Source organism: Urocitellus parryii, chromosome 1 (genome assembly GCF_045843805.1).
Source record: "Urocitellus parryii isolate mUroPar1 chromosome 1, mUroPar1.hap1, whole genome shotgun sequence".
NCBI lineage: Eukaryota > Metazoa > Chordata > Mammalia > Rodentia > Sciuridae > Urocitellus > Urocitellus parryii.
Window position 1 is genome coordinate 1,710,171 of NC_135531.1, and position 7,894 is coordinate 1,718,064.

The 7,894-nt window shown below is 54.5% G+C and overlaps 1 pseudogene; it reads right to left on the reverse strand.

The window, feature by feature from the left end:
* Nucleotides 1–340: 340 nt before the first annotated feature.
* On the reverse strand, nucleotides 341–3,297 carry LOC113176962 (phosphatidylinositol-3,5-bisphosphate 3-phosphatase MTMR14 pseudogene; annotated as a pseudogene).
* Nucleotides 3,298–7,894: the final 4,597 nt, after the last annotated feature.

Sequence of the window (7,894 nt, forward strand, 5' to 3'; positions counted from 1 at the left end):
AGCTCAAAGACATCCCCGACCTGACCCAGGTGGGCGTGCACGTGGCTCAGGGCCCACAGGGTGGAGGGGGACGCACTCTGAGAGGTCCCGACCCAGGCCCCAGGAGCTGTCCCGACCTCGGCCACCAGAGGATCTCTTTTTCTTTTTCTTTTTTTTTGTTCAAAGACTCTGATTTTGTTTTGTGATCTGTGACAAACAGCCTCATTCTCAGTGCAGGTGGCCCCTCCTCCCCAGGGGACAGCTTGGGGTGGGGTCCCCCATGAAGTCATGGCCTCCACAGGCCCCAGGGAGACCAAGACCCGGTGGGTGGGAGCCGTGACTAGATGGGGTGGTGGTCAGGTCAGGTAGCCGAGAGCTGGAAAACCCTGACTTGGCCCTGCTCAGTGTGGGACTGCTGTGCCTGTGACGGAGAGGGTGTGAGGTTCCCCCCACCACACAGGACCCCTGGGCCAGCAGGGCTCTGATCCCACCAAGGCTCGGCTGAGAGGGGAGCAGGAAACGCGTGGGCGTTGGTGCTGGTGCCCGCAGTCCCACACCGCAGGCGGACTGTTCCAGCAGGCCCCCATGGCCCCACTGGGCTGCTGTATGCGGCCAAGAAGGCTGAACGCACCTCCTGCAGCCGAATCTCCCGGGCACTCAGAGGGCAAGCCTGGGTTTGGGGACTTCCAGTGGACTGCTACCCATCCTGAAGACGTTGTCAGGATGGTTTGAAGATGAGGCGCTGGAAGACTTGGCTTCAGCCAGCCCCGGGGGGAAGGCAGGCTGTCCTCAGAGGGCTGTGGCCGGTTCCAGAGCACACTCTGCGGAGAGGACGAGTGATTCTTCCTCCAAGGTGCCCGAGTCTGTGCTCCTGCCGGAATCAGCTCCGTGGCCTCATAGGCAAAGCTCCCTGTGGCTCCTGGGGAGCTCTCCGTGACCAGGGAGAAGTCCCTTCGTCTCCGAAGATGTCTTCCCCAGTGGAGCCGTGTCCCGGGCAGGCAGACTCCTCCTCTGTGACCAGGGAGAAGTCCCTTCATCTCGGCAGATGTCTTCCCCAGTGGAGCCGTGTCCCGGGCAGGCAGACTCCTCCTCTGTGACCAGGGAGAAGTCCCTTCATCTCGGCAGATGTCTTCCCCAGTGGAGCCGTGTCCCGGGCAGGCAGACTCCTCCTCTGTGACCAGGGAGAAGTCCCTTCGTCTCCGCAGATGTCTTCCCCAGTGGAGCCGTGTCCCGGGCAGGCAGACTCCTCCTCTGTGACCAGGGAGAAGTCCCTTCGTCTCCGCAGATGTCTTCCCCAGTGGAGCCGTGTCCCGGGCAGGCAGACTCCTCCTCTGTGACCAGGGAGAAGTCCCTTCATCTCGGCAGATGTCTTCCACAGTGGAGCCGTGTCCCGGGCAGGCAGACTCCTCCTCTGTGACCAGGGAGAAGTCCCTTCATCTCGGCAGATGTCTTCCACAGTGGAGCCGTGTCCCGGGCAGGCAGACTCCTCCTCTGTGACCAGGGAGAAGTCCCTTCGTCTCCGCAGATGTCTTCCCCAGTGGAGCCGTGTCCCGGGCAGGCAGACTCCTCCTCTGTGACCAGGGAGAAGTCCCTTCATCTCGGCAGATGTCTTCCCCAGTGGAGCCGTGTCCCGGGCAGGCAGACTCCTCCTCTGTGACCAGGGAGAAGTCCCTTCGTCTCCGAAGATGTCTTCCCCAGTGGAGCCGTGTCCCGGGCAGGCAGACTCCTCCTCTGTGACCAGGGAGAAGTCCCTTCGTCTCGGCAGATGTCTTCCCCAGTGGAGCCGTGTCCCGGGCAGGCAGACTCCTCCTCTGTGACCAGGGAGAAGTCCCTTCATCTCGGCAGATGTCTTCCACAGTGGAGCCGTGTCCCGGGCAGGCAGACTCCTCCTCTGTGACCAGGGAGAAGTCCCTTCATCTCGGCAGATGTCTTCCACAGTGGAGCCGTGTCCCGGGCAGGCAGACTCCTCCTCTGTGACCAGGGAGAAGTCCCTTCGTCTCCGCAGATGTCTTCCCCAGTGGAGCCGTGTCCCGGGCAGGCAGACTCCTCCTCTGGGTCTTCCTTCTCGGAGGTGATATGCTTCAGAAAACTGAAGCCGCAGGAGAAAATCTCGTCTCCTCTGCTGAGCCGACCTACCAACATGTGCCCAAAGAGGAACCAGTCATAGGCCACAGTTAGGTAGAGGGTCTCAGCAGGCTTCAGAGACGTGGGGATGAGTCCATCAGCCACGAGGAAAGGCGCAGGAGAGAGATGAAGAGGGGTCCATCCCAGCCTGAGACACGGTGCACAGCCACCCGCTGTCGTCATCGCTGTTGACTGTGGAGAGCAGCAGCTTCAGGTAGCTTTGTGTCTGTTGCACCAGGTCCCCACTCTGATACAGGCTCCAGTCAATGTTCAGAGGGTGAGTCAGGAATTCGGGGATGCTCAAGGGGGCATTGACGTAGTCCTGCTTCCAGTTAAATATGAGCCCTTCGGCCGTGTGATCCCGATCCTTATATTCCTTGAAGAATTCACAGCCTGGATACAGGATGGAGAGGAGAGTGAAGTTGGCATAGTGCTGGGCTTGGTCCACCTTCTCAGAGGAGGCTACATTCATGCCAAATTCCACCATGAGATCACAGATGTCCTTGACTGACAAGTACCAAAGTAACCTGATGTCATAGCCGCTGACCTTATCAAAAAGATGCATGTCTCCACTTCGAAGAGCACAATCCTCTTCTGTGACGTCCTCCACATCTGCCCAGGAATCATCTGCACCCCCTGAGAAAAAATAGTTGTAGCCAGAGCGTCCCTAGAGCTCCCCGCATCCAGCCAGCGTGGCTGACCTGCAAATGTGCTTGCCTCTGAACCGGGCAGACGCACCGTCCTCTGCACCTGGCCCTCTTGCTGTGGTTGATGAGGTCTTGCAGCTGGCTCCTTGCACCGTGCTCTGAACGTGTCTTTCTCCTTCTCAGAACTCTCATACTCCAGGAACACCGTGTGCCGGGCATAGTGACCACAGACATACCCCTTCACATTTGGAGTCACGCTGAAACACAAGTCTCAGCCCAACAGCTCCCGACATCTCTTCTCAATGCGCTCCACCTTAGAGCCACTCCTCCGGCTGCCGTCCTGGGCCCGGTACTGAGTCGGGGAGAACTCTTCTAGCGGCTCCCCAGCCCCGGCTCCTGAGGCGGCGGGCTGCCTGAAGAGGCTGAGGACCCTGCCGAGGCGGCGGCAGCGGTGGCGGCCCGAGCGCCCGCCATGGTCCAGCCCCACGTCCCCTCAACGTGCCTCAGCCCGGCCATGGCATCTGGCGGCACCGACTGCTACTCTGGAACCTCGCGAACCGCCTCAGCCGCCGGCTTCTTCTTCCCCTTGCCACAAGAGGATTTCTACAGCAGCAGGAGAGAAACACTCATCACAACCAAGAAACTAAACTGACTTCTCACCAAACCCAGCGCCTCAGCACCAGGGGGATCGTGAAGGGAGGCAGAACGGGGAACAGCTGTACCAAAGCTCTGTCTGACAATGGCTCCTCAGAGACACCTTCCGATTCACAGAAGCTGAGGAAGTTCCTTCCCCGTGCACCTGCCCTAAAAGAAGTCCAAGGAAGCCCTTCAGGCTCCAGGGGAGCTGGGTGTGACTCGAATCAGAGAGGCAAAGGCGGGGCCAGGGCGCGAGCCCAGGGCGCCCTGAGTGGCCTTCTCCGGGTGTGTGACTGTCCTACCCACGCGGCTCAGAAGGGGACCGTGGGAGGCCCTGCTCTCAGTGAGAAGCATGATGGTGACGACCAGAGGAAGAGGAAGGTGAGAAGGTCCAGGGGCACCCTCAGCGGGAGTTCCTGGGCCTGGCTGTGACACATGGAAGGTCCAACAGTGTCCCAAGGTGACCACTAACAGAACGATGAGAAGATACACAGAAAAGACAAGAGGCGTCAAAGTGGCATACTATAGATATTTAATATAGACAAAACAATTGAAAATATGATATATCAGGTACAAAAAGGCAGCAGTGGAGGAATTGAGGGGTAAAATTACATAAGATAATCAGAAAAATGCTAAAATGCAGAATTGAGTCTTTTCTTGTCAGTAATTGCTTTAAATGTATATGGATTGATTAGTACTATTAAAATGAGATGGGTTTAAAAATATGGTCATTTAAAAAAACATATTTATTGTTTTGGTGTAGAAAGAAACAACACAGTGCCTTTATTTTTATGTGGTGCTGAGGATCGAAACCGGGTCCCACCCGAGCTAAGCCAGCGCTCTACCGCTGAGCCACAATCCCAGCCCAAAAAAATATGGTCCATTCTATACTCTCTATAAGAAACTCTGTAGGGTTTGAAACTTGGAGTTTGAAAGAACAGAAAAAGGTTGCATACCAATCATAATCAAAAGAGAGCCAAGGTAGCTGTTTCACTGTCAAAAAATAGACTTTGTTGAAAAAAAATTTTAAGACACAAAGAAGGATATTGGTATTAATAAGAGTTTCAATCCAGCAAGACGATATAAATGTTCTACACTTCTAAAGACAGAGTCCCAAAGTAAATAGAGCAAATCCAGACAAAATTAAAGTGGGATATAGGCAGAGCTACAATAACCGTGGGAGACTTCAACATGCCCCTGTTAGGAAATGATGGGAAAATCAGACACGAATCACAAAGAAAGAAAGGACTTGAACCCGGAAAACTAATCAGGACTCACAGACCCAGACAGAACACCCACCCAACAATGAAGTACACCTTCTTACCCTCTCCAGGACACACCCCATGTGAGTCCACAGTACTACAAAAATGTCTTCAGGAATTTCAAAAACTGACATGCAGAGTGTTGTTTTCGGTCACAGTGGGATAAAACTGAATATCACTAATAAAAGAAAACCAGGCGCTGGGCTGGGGCTCAGTAGCAGAGCACTGGCCTAGCACAGGTGAGGCACTGGGTTTGATCCTCAGCACCACATAAAAATAAATAAATAAAAATAAAGGTACTGAGTCCATCTACAACCAAAAATATCCAAAAAGAAAAAACCATATGATTCATATACATGGAAATTAGGCAACCAGTGATTCAAACAGAAGTCACAAGAGCAGTAACGAGATCACACACCAGAATTTCTGGGAATCGGTGACAGTCATGCGGAGAGGGAACTGGTGGCTGGCAGCACCTGAGCTGAGGAAGACCTGGAGTCCATGCCCAAGCGCACACTTTAAAAGGTAGAAAAGGCGAGCAAACCAAACTCAAGCCTAAAGGGACAGAACCACAAAGAGTACAGCAAGAAACGGAAAATGAAAGGTGAGTCCAGCAAAGTCCAGCAAAGCCAAGAGCTGGGTGTCTGCAGATCCCACAGACCACAACAGGTCTGCCGGCTCGGAGCTGAGAGACTCAACTCACCAGAGCCACCAAAAACCGATGGGACTTCACTCCCAATTCTCCAGGGAAAGGACCACAAGAGGGTAACCCGGCACAGCCACAAACTGTACCGTGTAGATTATTAGGGTTTCGGGTTGAGATGACAGGTGGCCCCAGAGAATCCACGAGTGTTCAAGGGGAAATGATCAGATTACGAGACCCGTAACAAGATGCGCAGACCTGGAACTGGAACCCATACCCTGAAATGCTGAGATGATGAGAGCCGTGGCCTGAGTGGTGCATGGGGCCTTTAGAGTGCACTAACTGGGTGGTCACTGTGGGCAGGTGACCAGTGGCTGGGGAGGTGGGTCACTAGGGTGCCACTGGGGTTTACATTTTGTTCCCAGGGAGTGGTGCTCTCTCTGCTTCCTGACCCCCCAGTTCTGAACTGAGTTCTTCTGCCATATTTCTCTGCCATTATGATCTGCATCAGGTTAGCCCAGAGCTACGACTCAGCTGACATGGACCGAAGCCCTGAATCTGGGACCCAAAATCAGCTTTTCCTCCTCAAAGTTATTGTTGTCAGATATTTGGCCACAGAAGAGAAAAGGTAAAAAACATAGACAAGATGAGAAAAACGCCGAAAAATACACAAATTACTAACATGACTCAAGAGCAAAATGTTAAGATGCCATAACTTTAAGTTAAAAACAGCAGGTGGACGACACTCGTACACCAGCCCAGATGCCCTGAACTATGGGAAGAAGAGGGTGACTACCAAGCCGGGTCTGAGGGTCAGCGATGAGTGCCTGAGCAGACCTTTAGGACAGGGAAGCAGGGAGGAGGGGAGCAGGAGGCTGACCATCACCCAGAGTCTACAGGGAGGTCGGTGAGTGCCTCAGCACACCTTTAGGACAGGGAAGCAGGGAGGAGAGGAGCAGGAGGCTGACCATCTCCCAGAGTCTACAGGGAGGACGGTGAGTGCCTGAGGTCACCTTTAGGACAGGGAAGCAGGGTGGAGGGGGAGCAGGAGGCTGACCATCACCCAGAGTCTACAGGGAGGATGGTGAGTGCCTGAGCACACCTTTAGGACAGGGAAGCAGGGAGGAGGGGAGCAGGAGGCTGACCATCTCCCAGAGTCTACAGGGAGGACGGTGAGTGCCTGAGCACACCTTTAGGACAGGGAAGCAGGGAGGAGGGGAGCAGGAGGCTGACCATCACCCAGAGTCTACAGGGAGGAAGGTGAGTGCCTGAGCACACCTTTAGGACAGGGAAGCAGGGAGGAGGGGAGCAGGAGGCTGACCATCACCCAGAGTCTACAGGGAGGATGGTGAGTGCCTGAGCATACCTTTAGCACAGGGAAGCAGGGAGGAGGGGAGCAGGAGGCTGACCATCACCCAGAGTCTACAGGGAGGATGGTGAGTGCCTGAGGTCACCTTTAGGACAGGGAAGCAGGGAGGAGGGGAGCAGGAGGCTGACCATCTCACAGAGTCTACAGGGAGGAAGGTGAGTGCCTGAGCACACTTTAGGAAAGGGAAGCAGGGAGGAGGGGAGCAGGAGGCTGACCGTCACCCAGAGTCTACAGGGAGGACGGTGAGTGCCTGAGCACACTTTAGGACAGGGAAGCAGGGAGGAGGGGAGTCGGGAGCAGAGATGCTTTGCCTGCACCTGGAGAGCAGGTCCCCAGTTCAAGTCTGTAGTCTCTCTCGGTTAAGGCTGCCAAAGCTCCTGCCCAGGGCAAGGTGGAGTCAGGCCAGGCGATGGCATAGGTGGGGATCAGCCTTGAGTGGAGCTCATGTGTTCTGCTGGCTGGTTCCCCACACCTGCGCAGCCTGTGAAGGCTCTGCTCCCAGGACAGCAGGCACATGGGGCAGTGGACGTAGTGGGGAAGGCCCCAGCCAGGACCCTTCCTAGGACAGGAAGAGGACCTGCTCAGCAGACCTTAGGCCGAGGGGCGTAGGGTGAGCGATTGAGCAGGGACGGGTGGTGCAGAAAGGGCATCGACTGGATAGAGCAGAAGCAGGCCCAGGTCTGCCGGGTGGGTTAAAGGAGGACTGCTGGGTTATCCGAGTGAAAACACAGGATTCACAGGACAGAGGCAGTCTTATCCTACCTCTCAGCCTGCACCCCAAAGAACCCTAGTTTAGCTCTCAACTCTCACAATCAAAAATAGAAAACTTTTATAGAAGAGATTGGTGCTATATTTTGGATAGTTGCACAGAAAGACTTACTGAGACCAAAAGGTGTTATCAATAAAATATGGAGAAACCTGACATCGAAACTCACAGCTCTGATTCATCAAATGGCACCTGAAATGAAAGAGTCGTGGTGTGTTCATCCCACTGACAGAGGATTTGTGTCAAGAATGTGTAATGAGCTCGCATGAGGGTTGCGGAGGAAGCTAGTGAGGGAGCACTGGCCTAGCCTGCATAGGCCCTGGTCGATTTCCAGTCCTGCCATTAAAAAGGAGGAAGAACTCACAGGAATTAATAAGAAGAGCACAAGGAACCCAGTGGGAAATGGGCTAAGGACAGGAGCAAGTGCCTCATGCAAAAGAAATCTCAGGTGGCAGATATGTGTGCAGC